The sequence below is a fragment of the Sorex fumeus genome, unplaced genomic scaffold (assembly GCF_029834395.1).
Source record: "Sorex fumeus unplaced genomic scaffold, SorFum_2.1 ptg000098l, whole genome shotgun sequence".
Lineage (NCBI taxonomy): Eukaryota > Metazoa > Chordata > Mammalia > Eulipotyphla > Soricidae > Sorex > Sorex fumeus.
The window spans coordinates 83,750,443-83,767,963 of record NW_026606155.1 but is presented as its reverse complement, the minus strand read 5'-3'; the positions used below and the strand labels follow the sequence as shown (position 1 = coordinate 83,767,963).

The window sequence follows — 17,521 nt, the reverse complement described above, 5'->3', positions numbered from 1 at the left end:
ATTTGGAACTAAGATTCTTCACAACTTCTGGGCTCCATTGTCTTTGATTCCATCGATTATGGCTTCAACCATCTTCCCTGGTACAGAGACAAACCACAAACCGTCTGCTGATCTGGGGATGATTTTGTCCAAAGGCACTGATTGGGCCCTATAATCTATAAAACTTGCTCCAAATCCCCCAAAGATCACAAAACTCTACTAAAAAAAAATGCTATTCTTATAGAGCATACAGAGCATTCAACACATCACATACTGGAAAAAAGTGTTAATTTTGGCTAATGACAAAGAAATGAAACATATAGTATTCTACTCCTGATTCCTTGTTGGAATATCAAAGTTGTTGTCTGTAGGTAGGTAGTAGGTAGCTCTGAACTCCCAGAAATAGCTCATCACTTACAGTATTTGTAACTTTTGTTATGTTTAATGTATTTTTATTGGGCTCCCTTTGACTGAAAAAAATATAATAAAGGGTAGCTCTGGATTTTCTAGAATACTGCAGACAACCATTTTCCAAATGAAGGCACTGTTACTTGAAAATTGAACTTTTATTTTTATTTTATTTTATTTTATTTTATTTTTTTAAAATAATTCTTAAAACTACTTGAGCATCAGAAACACTCTATATAACACACTCATAACACTTCTGTGTAAAGCAAAAAGTATTTCTATGTTAACAAGACCAGATTTAACTTTGGATTTTATTCTTCAAATTGTAGAGGATGAAGAGAAAAATAAGATTATTTATAGAAAATATCTACATATATAGCGAAAGGTAAAAATTTGGTGACAAAAGAGACTTAAGTAAATGCTGGCATCTGTTGAGAATCTGTTCTCAAAGAGCTCAGTTTCATTTTGCGTTTTGTTGAATCTTAAGAATGTTTAAGACCTTTCTTCATCCTCAATCTTGGGAGCCAAACAGTATTTCAAATGTCCCATATCAGCGATCTTACATTCTACAACCAGGGGAACATCTGCAAACATGCTGAGTGTGACTGTGGAAGAGAGTGGAGTGGCTTTTGTAAAGAAGTCCAGGTACCTCAATGCAAAAGTTAGATGTACTGGCTCATTCATGTCTATGATAACAGCTTCCTCCTCTTTATCAACATTACTTGTCTGCGACAACTTAATATTTCCATTCCCAAGCTCTCCGCTTGCAGAAAATTTCACTCCATCTTTTGCACAAGAAATTACCACAGCATCTCCAATGTGACTGAGATCTCAGTGTATACATGCGAACTCTCTAGAAGGCATTTTTACCACACAACTGTACTCTTGTTCTAGAATTCCAAGCTGTTCAACACCTAAATCCATTAATTTCATTTCATAGTCTGAAACTTTCTCTTGATTTGGAGCTTCAAACACGAGGGCCAATGTGTCCACATTATCTTCAGCTCTCAGTGTAATGATGTCTTCATTGCTAGCGCATTTCAATATTTTGGACATACTGGTGAGATTCATGGCCATGGCCAAGTTGCAGTCACAACGGTATGTGTTGAAGCCCTCAGAGAGCAGAGTCATCTGCACCAGGGAGACATGGGACAATCCATGCTCTGCAAGTTCATGCCACTTGAACTGATGTCCCAGCAGGCCTCATTGATGAGATCTTTAAGGGCCTCCAGAACCTTCTTCAGGATTGAGGCCTGGACCAGGCTTGCCTTGAACATGCTGGCCAAGTAGCAGAAATTCAGCTATGAGTGAGTGGGAGGAGTATAGCCGGCTTAAGCTTTGCAGCCTGAGGGCGAGGATGGCAGACACAACAATGGTCCAGCTGGAATGGAGGCAGAGGAACCTGGCTGGCGAGGTGTGCAACTGTTCAATACAGCCGCGTTTCTCTCTCATTGTTGTTTTGATCTGCATCTCCCTGATGATTACTGATGTAGAGCATTTTCTCATGTACCCTTTAAAGCAATAGAATATTGAAGAATATTATTTCTTAATTTGAGAAGCACAGTGTTGATACAGTTATTTACAGAGCCAGAGATGTAAGTTCCTTCTTTCTTATCGCTCCTCATGCAGAACTTTCAACTTAATGATCCAAGATGGGAGCTGGTAGACTTCAGGCAAAAAGGATGTAAGGAAGAATAATAAAATGATAAGAGTACCCATACTAACTCATTGGAGTTCAGATATTATCTCTTTTTAACCATTTTTAGTAGGATTTAGTTTTTTTCAGGAGTATCTACATGAGTTATGTTCATATCCTAATGAAGAGATTTATAACAATGAAGTCTAGGAAATGGGATTACCATTTTAAGACTGCATGGGCAGTTAGGAGTCAAAGTTTCTCTCATCATGGAAACAGAGAAACGAAGTATCAAAATATTATCAGTGGTGTATTTTACTTCACCAATTATTGATTGTGTTGAAGTACTCAAGTCACAAGAAATTGTGGAAGTTGGCTATAGTGTTAGTTAGATCAAAGACATTGTGGCAGACTCCATGCTGAGGAAGAGAGTAGGACTGAAACAAAAAAAATGTATCAAAGCGAGTCAAGTGAGAATGAGTAAAGAATAGAAACTTCTAGTGAATTGGGGAATTATTCGGAATCTACAAATTAACAAATCCTAAATCAATAGGAATTTTAAGTCTTTAGATAGTAGAAATGGGCTGATGAATATGTGAGGAATCCTGAATTTTTTTCTTTTAGCTTTTTTGGGTCACACCCAGTGATTCACAGAGGTTACTCCTGGCTCATGCAGTCAGGAATTACTCCTGGTGGTGCTCAGGGGACTATATCGGATGTTGGGAATCGAACCTGGGTCTGCCGTGTATAAGGTAAATGTGCTACCCGCTATGCTATCATTCTAGCCCCTGGAGCCTGAAATTTTAAGTAGCTTAAAGATAAAGGACTAGCTATTGGCAGCGTGTTGCCTCCTAATTTAGCTTCAATACTCTAGAAGTGGTACCTGAAAAAATGCCCACTGACTTCTATGTCAGGCTTCACAGTTTCTACTAAACAGTTTCCAAATAATGTGATTCCATAAGAAGGCAATGAGTTTATCTTCAAAAATTAATTCCTTAGGGATTCATAATTGAGTTTGTTGGACAGCTTTAGGAAAACAAAGTTGTATTCAATTTTTCCTTAAATAGAAATGGCTAACTGGCCAAGTGCAGCTAGAGATGTTCAAATTCACATTAAATGCCAGAAGATCCATTCCATCCTTCTCCTTTTAATATCATGAAATTGAGCCAATAAATACCCTCTGGGTGATCACTTTCATTGTCATTTCCCTTAATCCATGAATCTTGGAAGGAAGTGGGGGGAAAAGAGGTCTTCTCTGCCAGGGTGGGATCACTTCCATCTTCTATTGAGAAATTCGGCTTCAGATCAGAAATATCCATCATTCAATGCTGATTGAGCAACAGGAGTGCAGAAGATCTTTTGCCAAACTCTAGGCATCAAACACTGTTGAATTTCTTGCTTCAATTCTAAATTCTCCCAGGCTAGACATTCCTATATTCCAACATTAGCCATGAATGACAGAGGGGAAAGCCATGAAAAATGAAAATAATTTAACATTTCTAAAGTTATTTTTTTTGGATTTAATTTCTATTTAGGGTGAAAAGTAAAAAGTCTTAAGTCAAATTTTATGTTATCTACAGGTGATATGTAATAATCTTGAGATAAAAATAATAGCAGCCAGTAAGAGTTCCTTCAGTTCTTCAGTCACTAGGATGGGAGATCACAGAGCAGCTTTCTTCCCCTTTTGTTGCTGACTTATCCCAGTGACTAGAAGAATGCCCATTATGTAGTAAGAGCTCAGTAGTAACGTAAAAGATTTGTTGCAGGATATTGTCATCTTATAGTCTCATATAATTTGGATTTTTTTGTTTGTTTTAGGGCCTGATGGTGCTTCTGTGCTCTGTGCTCAGGGATCACTCTTAGAAGGGCTCAGAGAACATATAGGGTTCCAAAGATCAAACTCTCTCTCCAATGCCACACTTGGATCTTGAGTGAACAAAAGAATGAATTGTAAATATATTACCATATTTTAGATCTGGTGTGTGTGTGTGTGTGTGTGTGTGTGTGTGTGTGTATGTGACTGTATGTGCATTTGTGTGTAAGAGAGAGGGAGAAAGAGAGAGAGAGAGAGAGAAACAGAGAGAGAGACAGAGAGAGACAGAGAGAGACAGAGAGAGACAGAGAGAGAGATGATTTGGGACTACTGCTCAAATAGAACTCTCCAAACCAAGTATCTATTTAATTTCTTAGTTTTTTCTTTGTTACGGTTTGGAAATACATGCAATGATAACTTTTTTTTGCAAGGTGATCTTAAGGATTGTCATTATTTTCTAACTAGGTCCAGTTTAAGAATAAATCTGCAGTTTTAGATTTTGTAAACAAAGAAGCCAATTCTGACTAGCTATGGGCAAGAATCACTTATCTACTGAGAAAACACAATGCAGTCTACAAATCAAAGGCAAATCTAAGGGAAAGATTAAAATTAAAATGAGGAATGAAGGCAGTTCTGGAGATTAAAAAAACAGAAATGATGGACAATATCAAAGGGCGTATTTGCTTTCAGGAATAAAGGTTATACTATTAAGTACTTGAATTCCAAGTAGAAAATCCAAGGAAGTATGAGGATCCTTATAGTAGTCCAATTAATATGTAGAAAAAAGGGAAATGCATAGTTTTCAGCATACTGGAAATGACCTCCAAACAGACTAAAACCTGATATTGTTTATAATAGCCTCCACTGAGCTGGTGAAACTACAAATATATACCTTACAACTGAAAAGCAAATATGAACAATTCTTGATTCAAAGCACAGAACACAATCCTCCTCCAGAAAAGCGAACTTGAGCAGGTTTATGTAAAAACTTGGAAAGTCATTAGGATGTAAAACATGAAAACTACCTATTCTTTAAACTTTACATACAATTTATTAAGTGAAGCATTGTATCAGAGAAGAGCTCTTGTCCTGTGAAATGTTGGAATTCTGAAACCTAAAAGAATATTGTGTTGTTATTTTTATATACTTATATTATTCATCTATTATTTAGTTTTGTACTATTTTATGTGCTATATGAACTGCTAGAGTTTTCATTTTAAAGACGGATTTGACATCTCAGCTGTTCCGAGATTTTCATGTCACTTGGTGCTGTTGATTTTTCAGAACACAAGTTTTTACTTTCCACGGTGGCATAGGACCACAGAAATGACTGAAACAATAAAAAAAGAAGTGATCTGAACATTCAATGGGAAGAATTGCAACTATTCCATGGCCTTAATTTATTTTTTTGCCAGAATGAACAGACAAAACAAAACAAAAATAAGCTCTTAGATTCTGACATTAGAAACAAGGTTACCAGGGAGTGGGGATGGGAGAACAATGGGCAGAGGGGTTCCAATGCACTCTGGTTATTTGGTTTTGGTCGCAGAAATCATGTAATAAAATACATTTTGAGAAATTTTGGACTCCTAAAACATATACAGTGCTGTAAATCAGCTGAATCTCAGTAAAAAAAAAAACCCAAATAAATTAATGAAAACATAAAAACTGCCTAAACTTAAGAAAAAGCTCTCTGCTGTGGTTACAAATGCAAAAGGAAGTGAAAATAGTAAACCACTCATTTAGGATGCTATAACTTAAAGAGTAGGACTATTGAAAATTAAAATTATTTGTTTCATTTTGAACCAGGCTTTCTTTTTTTTTCTCATAGTTCATGAAGTGAGTGTATTTTCTAGGCCTTGGGAAATTGCTGTTGCTCTTTTCTGAAATTGAGTCAGATTCCAACATTGTATCCTTTGTACTTTCAAGGTTGTGAAATATTTCCGAGAGTTCAAGTTCGTTTAACACATAGATTTTTTTGATGACGTCACTTCCCCTGGGACATCTTAATCATTTTCAACCATTCTCTCCCTTTCTATTTGTAAGTTCATCTTCCCTAAGTTCCTCTGGCAGCACTTCTAGTATCTTGAACAGCAGGTGGGTCAACAATTTCACAATTTCACAATCAACTATTTCTTCTATAAATCCATCTCTATTTGATTTGAAATTATTCCCAAATTTTTCGGGGGGAGGTACTGCTTTTTTCTCAGTGTTGTCCAACTCGCTCTCTCAAAAATCCATTTTTATAAAATCTTACTTTATTGTAATAAGGTGACAAGGAAAAAGTATGGTTGGTCACTGATTATAAAGTGCATTGGTAATTTACAAGAAACTTATAGAGTAAAGGGATATAACAAATTTTGCACTCTATGTTAATATATCATGGTAATGAGTTTAAACTGAGTTGTTGTGAGGTCTAGTATAACTTAAGTAAAGTGTAATCACTGAAATCCATATGCACTGGAAATGTGAAGTGAGGAACAAGTGCCTGTATTACAAAATATTGTGTTAGAAGCCTTTTAACTGTCCTTGAAATCTTTAACATTTCTTGGTTACTCAATTTGGGGGGAATTGTTGGACAAGAAGCAAAATACCACTTCTCCATATTTGTGAATGTAATCTTTTTTTATAGAAGGCTGGAGCAATAGCACAGCAGGTAGGGCATTTGCCTTGTACATGGTGGGCCGACCCGGGTTCAATTTCTCCATCCCTCTCGGAGAGCCCGGCAAGCTACCAAGAGTATCATGCCTGCACAGCAGAGCCTGGAAAGCTCCCTGTGGCATATTCAATATGCCAAATACAGTAACAACAAGTCTCACAATGGAGAAGTTACTGGTACTCGCTCCAGCAAATCGATGAACAACAGGAGGATAATGCTGCAATCCTTTTTTATAGAGTGGCCCATATTTCACCATTGAATTGAAATTGTGTAATTAACATTATTTTTAGGCCTCTGTCAAATGAGTTAATTTTCATATTTTATTAATCATGTCTGCAATGAGACAAGGTGTTCTTGGACTTATATCTATAATGTTGAAATTAATTGTCTACTAGTTGTCCTTCAGAATTCAACTCATAAACTTCCTTCTCTCAGAGCCTTGTATGGTCTCAGGGGAGTAAACTTCCTTTCTGGTCTCTGGGATACCCAGTCATGACCTGTATTCTGACTTGTATTCCGGCACGGGAAAGTTTGTTGAAATAGCCATCATTCAAGTTGTGACAGGGGTAGGGAAAAATTTCAAGGGTTAAGAGATATTAAATGAACATAAATTTAAAATAAAACTACCAAAGTAAACTCAATGTATGGCTTGTTTCGGTGACTATTTTGATCACATTAATAATCAACTCTGGGAGATAAGAAAAACTCCAATACACAGCACAAGTAACACACTTCTAGAGAATATGGAGTAGACGGTGAGAGAAATGGGTAGAGGGACCAATTTGATAGTAGAAAATGACATCAAAACTTTGGTATGGGGATCATACAGTCTACATGCATATCAGGTGTGAAACTACGCTATTGAACTGTATATAGCATTAAGGACAATAATAAATCAACTGAAAATAATAGACATAAATAAGTTGTAAATTAAAAAAAAATAGGACAGACTTCAATCATTTTGTGGAGGATTGATTATATAGAAATGGAAGAGGCCCTCCCTTCTTATGGTGGCTTCTACATTAGCCCCTGCTAAGGTTCTGCTCCCACAGGCCTTTATTTATTTATTTATTTACTTGCTTGCTTTTTGGGTCACACCCGGGCGATGCACAGGGGTTACTCCTGGCTCTGCACTCAGGAATTACTCCTGGCGATGCTCGGGGGACTTTATGGGATGCTAGGAATTGAACCCGGGTGGACTGTGTGCAAGGCAAATGCCCTAGCTGCTATGATAACGCTCCAGGCCCTCCTGGGGTCTTTAGATAAGAAGCTTACACTTAAAAACTGTTTGAATTTAATTATGAAAGCTGAGAAAGTTGGTGCATTTGTTCACCTCACAGAGAAAGGTTATGTGATTGGTTTAAGAACTCAGGTCCTGTAGAGGTTGATCTAAAGACATTTTGAACTGTATTTAGGGATAATAAATCAATTGACTTCTTAGGCTAAATTTATAAGAGGAGCCATAGTGTTTTTATTACACATATGAAGAAATGGTGACTAAAAGAGGTTAAATTTTTTGTTGTTGTTGCTTTTTTTGGGTCACACCTGAAGACACACAGGTGTTACTCCTTTCTCTGCACTCAGGAATTACTCCTGGCGGTGCTTGGAGGACCATATGGGATGCTGGGAATCGAACCCAGGTGGGCCGTGTGCAAAGCAAACACCCTACCTGCTGTGCTATTGCTCCAGTCCCAAGAGGTTAAATATTTTTTACAGAAATGTTCAGCTAATAAGTAGCAGGGAATGGTATAACTGAACCCATTATTCTAAAATCCGTGTTTTCAATTCTTGTGTAATACTAGCTCATTAAAAAATTAATTTTCTTATTTAGGTATATGATTTACAAAGTTATTCATAGTTGAGTTTCAGGCATACAGTGTACCAACCCCAAACCCATCACCAATGTCAATTTCCCTCCGTTAATATCCCGTCCCATATCTCAGCTTGCCTCCTCAACAGGCACATTTTCAAGTTTGGTTATAGTTTAGATTACATACTTCATTTTGTTGGTTCTTTGGTGTTCCATATATATAAATAAAATGTTTCGATTAAACACATTTCTTATTAAGGAAAGCTCTAGTGCTTTCTATATAGACATTCAAGTATGGACAAAGGAAAAAATTTTTAGCTTTACCACCCTCTCCCCCTCCCCTTCCCTGCCCCCCACCTTCCTGCTCCTTACCTCCCTATTCCTCTCACTCCGTGTGTGTAAAAGAATGTGTGTTCTAATGTGCTTTGGTAAAAATTTCCCTATTCACTTTGGCTTACAGAGAGATTAACCAAGTCTAGTGAGGACATGAGGGACATAACTGAAGCCACCCTTGGAGGTGAGGCAGGGACAGGGTCAGCATGCAGGGTCTCTCACTTGAACTACTGAGGAAATTGAATAGGACAGAAAAAATTTTGCCCGGAAGCCAAGTATGGGGCCCCTTCTACCACAGCAAAGAGCAGAAGACAGCAGAAATCGGAATCAGCTGTTTGCAAGGTCCTTGCCTTCCAGGCAATGCTGCTTTCTCTGGGAATCCTGCTTATTGGAATCACTTCTCCCCAACACCATCCTGAATTTTTGGATTCTTAAGTCAGATCTCTTTCTTTCTCCTGAGGTTAGGACTCTGGCATGGAGGGTATTCCAAGCATAAAGTTCTCTGTGCAATCCTCTAATTCTTGGAGGGAGATCACGAGAGAAGCAATACCTAAATGATAAAACACACATGCTTCCAGGTTCCCAAAGCCTGAGCAAAAAGATCTATTTTAATGGAGTTTGATTCTCCAGTTGGAATGTACATCCAAAGCTATGAAAGAGCCTCTGCTCTTGGCTCACTGTCTTCTGTGAAAGCAGTAAAAATCTTCTCCACTGAGCCCTGGAATGTCAACGTAACACGTAGTTTGGGTTTGAGTTGGGCTCTCAACTGGTGGCAGAACAAAACAGCTGCACTAAATCAGACGAGATAAGAAGATGGAATTGACATTCTTTCAGTGGCTGTCACTGATGACTTTGGAGAAAAGACTTCAAATATTCTTGGGTCCTTACCTCTTTAGCTGTTTTCTTGGCATTGGAATCTATCTTTCTGGAAAGGAATATTTTAGTATTCTCTAAGGATCTAATAGGACTTCTGGTGGGGGGAGGGGGCTGATCTACCCACTGGTTGCACCCTTTGAGTCACCAGCAGACGTGTACTTGAGTACGAAGCAATACTTAAAGGAGGTATTTTCCAGAATATAACTATAGACTATTTTATGTATCTGATATAGTTTCTCTGGGCTGAAGCGATAGCACAGCAGGTAGGGTGTTTGCCTTGCATGAGACCGACCCGGGTTCAATTTCTCCATCCCTCTTGCAGAGCCCGGCAAGCTACCGAGAGTATTCAGCCAACACTGCAGAGCCCGGAAAGCTCTCCATCGTGTATTCTATATGCCAAAAACAGTAATAACAAGTCTCACAATGGAGACATTACTGGTGCCTGCTTGAGCAAATTGATGAACAACGGGAGGACAGTGCTACAGTACTACAGATATAGTTTCTCCAAAGGAAGAGTCCGGTGTTGCTTCTTGAACTGAATAAAACAGTATTTCTATTTTATACTCAGGGATTTGCATTTTAGCACCTGGTAGGTGATCTTCATATCCATTAGAATTTGAAAATAATTTATGTATATCCAAACCACTGAGGGGTGAGCACTGACCAGATTCCAGGTCCAAGAATGTTTTAAGTGTGTGATCTTAGTTGAGTCTTGAGAAGAAACCATGTGCAATAAGTCCTCATTTTATAAATGAAGAAAATGAAGCATACTTCAGTTCTGCCTTGGAGAGGAAGGAGATGGTTGATTTTCAAGGTAGACTGGCATAAGTAGAGTCTTAGATGGATTTGATCCTATCCTACACGTCTGTGTTGTTGGTCTTATTGTCTTTGAACTCCACAAACTCAGACCTTTTATATTATGTGTAGTTTTTAACTTTCAAGTTCCCATACACATTTTATTGTGAAAATGTTTTAGGTTCAGACTCCTAGCTATGGGAGTCAGTTTGGTACTTTATTACTTTGTCTAGAACTAGATTTTTTAGAAATCTAGTTTATTTTTTAGAAATTTGGAAATCTAGAACTACTTTTTCTAGAACTATATTTTCTAGAACATATATCTTCATAGTAGGGTTATAAATCACCATATTGAGATAGGAGACTGAATATGAAACAGTCTGTTATAAGCTTGGGATCATTATCCTTGTATCTCCTTTGAATATTAATTTACTTAATATTATCATATCATTTTTGGAAAGACAGTTCTTTCCAAGATAGAATATTAAATTGTCAAAAGAAGCAGCTTGTTTTTTCTCTCTCTTCTCCTTTTCTCCGTACCTGTTTTTTCTCTGCCCTTCCCCCAAATAATATTCCTTTATTTCCCTCTAATTTCTTGCTATGAATTTAAGTCTAGACAAGGGAAGTGAGTGCCACATTTATTAGAAAGGAATAAACATTTTTCATAGCAATATTGCTGACTCATCTGTTATAAATTTAAAACAGATGAAAAGATATTTCCTTCTTGATATTGTGATATGTCCCTTAGGTATCATCATACCTAATATGAAACCAAACACTGAATACAATAGATTTCATGATCCAAATTTATCATCAGAGAACATCATATATATCAACTCTTCTATAGTGCTTCCCAGAGGCAGAGGGGAAAGCCCCTTTCTGTGTACCTAGAGCATTTAAAAAAAACTTTTTTTTTAATTGAATCACCATGAGATTCACAGTTACAAAGTTGTTTACAACTGAGATTTAGTCATACAATGTTCCAACATCTTCCTTTCACCAGTGTACATGTCCCACCACCAATGTCCCCAGTTTCCCTCCCATCCCCATCCCCCCAGCAGGTACTCTATGGCAGGCACTTTTGTTCTCTCTCTAATCTCTCTCTCTCTCCCCCTTCCTTCCTCCCTAGAGCACTTTGATTTCATAGTTTTATTATAAATAGGAGTGAATTTTAGCAAATAGTAGTTTTGATATCTAGTTTCCTTCAGAGAATAGAATATCTTTGAGAACAAAGACTTCATCTTTTTGTTATTTTGTTTTGGGGTCACTCCTAGCAGTGCTCAGGGCTTAACCCTGGCTCTGCACTCAGGCTCACTCCTGGAGAGCTCAGGAAAATCGTATGCGGTGCTAGGGATAAAACTCAGGTTGGTTGTGTGTGGGGCAAGTGCCCTCCCCACTGCATCTTGAGCAAATTTATGCCTTGCACCCTGCATGATTATGGCATTGTTTTAAATAACAGGGATGTGTGCCCTCCTTCATTACTCATTTTTTCCTCAATAATTTTCTATGTTAACAGTACAGTTTGTCAAATAAATTTCATATTTATTTTAAAATATCCAGCATCAAAAACAACAATGGCAGTGATTATCGTAGCAGCAAAAAAAACCACTCTTTATAAAAAAATTTTTGTGGGATGGAATTGCTGATAGTGACAAACTTATAAATGATGGCAAGCTTTTGATATTGCTATTGTATGTGAATATTGTAAATTCCTGCATGTCTTGATCTCTCCTTGTACTTTATTCATTATTTTAAAATTTATTATGAAAATTATGTTTTGGGTGTTATTATATTTGTTTTATTTTTTAACTGGCTTTCTTCAGGAAATCCAATTGCTTGCAAAGGTCTTACAGTTGATTTTCATGAATGCTACAAAATAAAAATCATGCCTCTTACTAGAAACTTTACCTTATTCTCCTTTTAATATCTTATGTCACAATATTTTTGTCAAGTTGTGTAGAACTCAATGGTACTTATGTGGAAACAATATAGCACAATGGTGGTTCTTGCAGGCATCATCATCTTATTCCTGACTTTGAAGAGACTCCCTCAGTTATTTGATCCTTAAGTATAATCAGTTGTCAATGGCTAAAGCAGTTCACATTGTGATAAACTTTTGGGGGAGAGGACACCCCCTCCAGCAGTGTTCAGGTTTGTGAATCACACCTAGGAAAACACTTCCCCAATGTCGGCCTGATAGCCTAGTGCTCAGAGCAGCAATGTGGGATTGATTGCACCTGGAGTTTGCTGGTGGCCACTAGAACTACTTTCTGTGATACTTGGGGGAGGAGGGACACTCTTGTTGGCACCTGGGACTGTAGTTAAGGCTCCTTGAATATTAAGCAGATGCTTCAGTCCTTTGAACTATCTCCCGGTTGCATGAAATGACTTTATTTTTGATTTCATAATGATATTTTTAAATTAAGGAGTAAAACTTACAGTTTTTGAGATGACCTGTTAGATGCTCAGGGATTACTCCTGGTTCTGCACTCAGGCATCACTCCGGGCATTGCTCAGGGAATCATGTGGGATGCTGGGGATAGAACTTCGATTAGTTGCATGTAAGGCAAAATACCCTACCTGCTGTACTATCTATCTAACTCCTGTATTAGAGAATTTTAAAAGATTTAAAAAAACCCTTATAATTAATTTGATCATTGGCACCCCATATAGTCCCTGATCCTCTTCAGAAGTGATCTCTGAGCAGAGCCAAAAGTGAGCACAGGTGGGTGTGGCCCAAAAACCAAGCAAACAATGAATAATTAAATAAATAGAATTCTCTAATACAGCCCCCACTCCCAAAGTAAGAATTGCCATCTAGTGCTGTTGAATATTTTAATGGCATTTTTAAAATCTTATTTTCCTTTCCAATTTTAGTTAGATTATTAGGGCCTCTGTCTTAATGAGTCAAATTTTTATTATAGTTTTTTTTTTATCTTGATGGGTCCTTTTAAGTAGTTTAGGAATGTTCTCAAACATTAACATTAGAATTCTATGCAGTGTTTTCTTATGACATTGGGCTGGAGCGATAGCACAGCGGTAGGGCGTTGGCCTTACAAGCGGCCAACATGGCTGACCCGAGTTCGACTCCTCCGCCCCTCTCGGAGAACCCGGCAAGCTACCGAGAGTATTTGATATGCCAAACACAGTAACAACAAAGTCTCCAGTGGAGACGTGACTGGGCCCGCTTGAGCAAATCGACGATCAATGGGAGGGCCTTTACCTTTACCTTACCTATTAATATAAATAACATATAATTATTTAAGATATAATATATAATTTTATTTACATTGTAAATAATTTTTATATTCCTTCTTATGTAGAGTTTTTTAAATAAACAAAAATATCCATGACATCTTTGTTCTAATTATGTATATTTTGTTTTTTAAAATTTATTTTGTTTATTTATTTATTTTTTAAAATTTTTATTAATGAAATACCATGAGGTACAGTTGTAGATTTACAAATTTTTGTACTTGGGTTTCAGTTATACAATGATAAAGTACCCATCCCTCCACCAGTGCCCATTCTCCACCACCAATGATTCCAATATCCCTCCCACCCACCCCCTCATCCCCCAATCCCACCCTGCCTCTGTGGCAGGGCATTCCCTTTTGTTCTCCCTCTCCTTTTGGGTGCTGTGGTTTGCAAAAGAGGCATTGAGTGGCAATCATGTTCGGTCTATAGTCTACTTTCAACATGCATCTCCCATCCTGGGAGGATCCTCCTAACACCCTTTACTTGGTGCTCCCTTCTCTATCTGAGCTGCATTTTCCCCCATGTGTGGCTGGCCTCCAAGCCATGAAGTGAACCTCCTGGTACTTACCCTGGCTATTCTTTGGTGCTAGTCTCCTATTTTGTTACTTTATATTCCTCAGATTAATGAGATCTTTCTATGTCTGTCATTCTCTTTCTGAGTCATTTCACTTAACATGATACTTTCCATGTAGTACCACTTGTATGTAAATTTCATGATTTCATCTTTTCTAATAGCAGCATAGTTCTCCATTGAGTAGATGTACCAAAGTTTCTTTAACCAGTCATCTGTTCTCAGGCACTCGGGTTTTTTTTCCAGGTTTTGGTTATTGTGAACAGTGCAGCGAGAACATAGTGCGATGCCATTTTGACTGTACTTTTTTTGCCTCTCCGGGATATATTCCCAGGAGTGGTCTATTTTGGAAAATGTTCCGTGTGCACTGGAGAAGAACGTGAATTCTTTCCTTTTGGGGTTTAAAGACCTGTATAGGTCTATAAGCCCTTGCTCTTCTATTTCTTCTTTCAAAGCCAATGTTTCCTTGCTGAGTTTTGTTCTTGCTGATCTATCCAGAGGTGATAAGGCGATGTTGAAGTCTCTGGCTACTATTGTGTTGCTAGTAATGTTCTCCTTAAAATCTGTTAGCAGTTGTTTTAAATATTTAGCTGTTCCCTCATTAGGTGCATATACATTTCACTTGATCACTTGATTTCCTGTTAATCATGGATTTGCTCGAGCGGGCACCAGTAACATCTCCATTTGTCTCTGTCACATACAAGTGAAGCCTAATGGTGTCTGTTCATTCTAAGAACACAAAGAGCTTCAAACCTATCGTTCAGGGTCTTGACGAAGAAGCCTGGCCATCTTGTAGGTGGGTGGCCATGCGGTCTTTTGACGTCCTGTGGAATCCAGTTGGTGACGGCTCAGGTCCAGTGGTCATCTCTAAATCTCATTATGTGTCCAGCCCATCTGATTTCCAATGCCTTGGCAAACCAGACAGTGTCCCCGATTCTTGACCGTCGAAGGAGGTCGGAACTCCGCATTCTTTCTCTCATTTGAGTGAAACGTGATACTCCAAGCATAGCTCTTTTGATTCCTCTTTGGGGGACCCAAATAGCGTTCTCATCCTGTTTTCCTAGGGCCCAGGTCTCTGAGGAGTATGTTAATGCAGGAAGAACAGTGGAATCAAAGAGATGTGCCTGGAGCCGAAAGATCTTCGTCCTCTTAGCTATTTCTTTGACGCTCTTGAAGGCATTCCAAGCCACTCTCTTCCTCCTGCGCAACTCAGGTGCCAGGTCATTCGTCATGTTGACTTCTCAACCTACGTATACATAACTGTTGCATTTGGAGTCGGTCGTTCCATTGAGAGTGAATGGAGCGTCAGGAACAAGACTGTTTCTCATGAACATTGTCTTTGTGAGATTCAGCTCTAATCCGACCTTTCCACACACACGGTCGAAGTCGGCCAGCATTTGTGCCGCTTGGCTAATGTTTGGTGTTATTAGAACGATGTCATCAGCAAAGCGGAGGTGGTGTAGTTGCCGACCATTTATCTTCACTCCCATTCCTTCCCATTCCAGTCATTGCATGATGTTCTCGAGGGTAGCACTGAAGAGTTTTGGTGAAATGGTACCACCCTGCCGAACCCCTGTCTTGACATGGATGATCACTTCTTTGTAGAATGGTGAGATCCTGGTAGTGAATCCGTAATACAGCTCACGGAGGATCCTGATGTATTGAGTATGAATGCCTTGATTGGCTAGGGCTTTGGTGACTGCTTTCGTCTCAACAGAATCAAAGGCCTTATTTAAATCAATGAATATTAGACAGAGTGGCATCTTGAACTCCCAAGAAGTCTTAATGAGTTTGGTTATCGTGTGGATATGGTCGATGGTGCTGAATCCTTTGCGGAACCCGGCTTGCTCGCATGGTTGTCCTTCATCAACAGGAGTGTGATTTCTTCCTGTTTTACATATCTCTTGATAAATAGAAAGTGCCCTTCGTTGTCCCTTCTACTCTTATTCAACCTGAAATTTATGTTGTCGGATACTAGTATGACCACTTCAGCTTTTTTGAGGGAGCTGTTTGCTTTCAGGTTTGTCTTCCATCCTTTAACTTTGAATCTGTGTTTGCTCTGACTATTCAGATGAGTTTCTCGTAGGCAGCAGAATTTTGGGTATCTCTGAATCCATTTTGCCACTCTATGTCTCTTGATTGGTGAATATAGGCCATTGACATTGAGAGATTACTGTTTTGGGGTTTTGTGTCATCTTTCTGTAAGGGTTTGTTGTGCTTGTATGGTTTGTCTTGCCTTATAATAACCTCTTTAGTCTTCTTTTAGGTTCACTTTTGAGTCTATGAGGTTCCTGAGCTACTGTTTGTCCACAAAATAGTGTATTGGTCATTCGAGTTTGAGTGAGAGTTTAGCCAGATAGAGTATTTTTGGTGAAGAGTTCATTTCAGTGAGTTTTTACACTATATCCCACCATTGCTTTCGGGCTTGGAGGGTTTCCTCTAATAGGTCTGCTGTGAATCTAATGGGTGCTCCTTTGTATGTGATTTCCTTCTTTGACCTTTCTGCTTGCAGTATTGTGCCTCTATCGGTGGCATCGATCATTCTAACTATGATATGTCTTGGAGTGTTTTTGTGAGGGTTTCTTTTAGCTGGCACCCTTCGGGCCCCTTGAATCTGAATGGCTGCATTGTCCAGCTCTGGGAACTTTTCTGCAATGATTTAAACATGGCTTTTTCATTGAGATTATTTTCCTGAGCTTCTGGTACTCCAATGATTCTAATGTTGTTCCTCTTAGAATCATCTCCTAGGACTCTGATTTGCTCTAGAGCTATTTTGAGGTCTCCTGCCACTGTTTGCTGTTGCCTGTAGGTTTTGTGCAGCTGATTTTCCAGCTCACTGATTCTGTCATTAGCTGTGGCTTTTCTACTGTTGAGGGCACAGACTGAGTTTTTTATTTCATCTACTGAATCTTTTATTCATGACATTTCTGTGTGTAGCTTTCCAATTTCTGCTCTCATTTCTTCCTGGATTTTCTTCATTGTCTGATCCATTGTTTCTTTGATGTCTTCCTTCAATTTACTGGATATCTGTCTCACTGTTTCATTGAGTTCATTGAACATCTTCGTTACTTCATATCTGAGTTCTTTCTCAGAGAGGTCCCTTAGGTGAGTAGCACCTACTGAGGCTTCTGGACTCTTTTTTCATCGTACTTCCCTTGTGGTGGGGATTTGCGTTGTTTCTTCATGATGGTGTGGAGGTATGGAGACTGAGATGTTACACAAGATTGCTGGGTATGTGTAAACTACCTGTGGCCATATAAGCATTGGCCCGCCCAAAATTAGGCCACGCCCACTCCGAAAGCGGCCACGCCCCCTCCAGGTAAGGGGATGGGGGCATAGAACCTGAGGGAGGAAGAAGACCAGGCACAGAATTGAACAGGAAG

General features: G+C 38.7%; 1 pseudogene; it reads right to left on the bottom strand.

Moving 5' to 3' along the window:
- Positions 1–648: 648 nt before the first annotated feature.
- On the bottom strand, positions 649–1,664 carry LOC130041886 (proliferating cell nuclear antigen-like; annotated as a pseudogene).
- Positions 1,665–17,521: the final 15,857 nt, after the last annotated feature.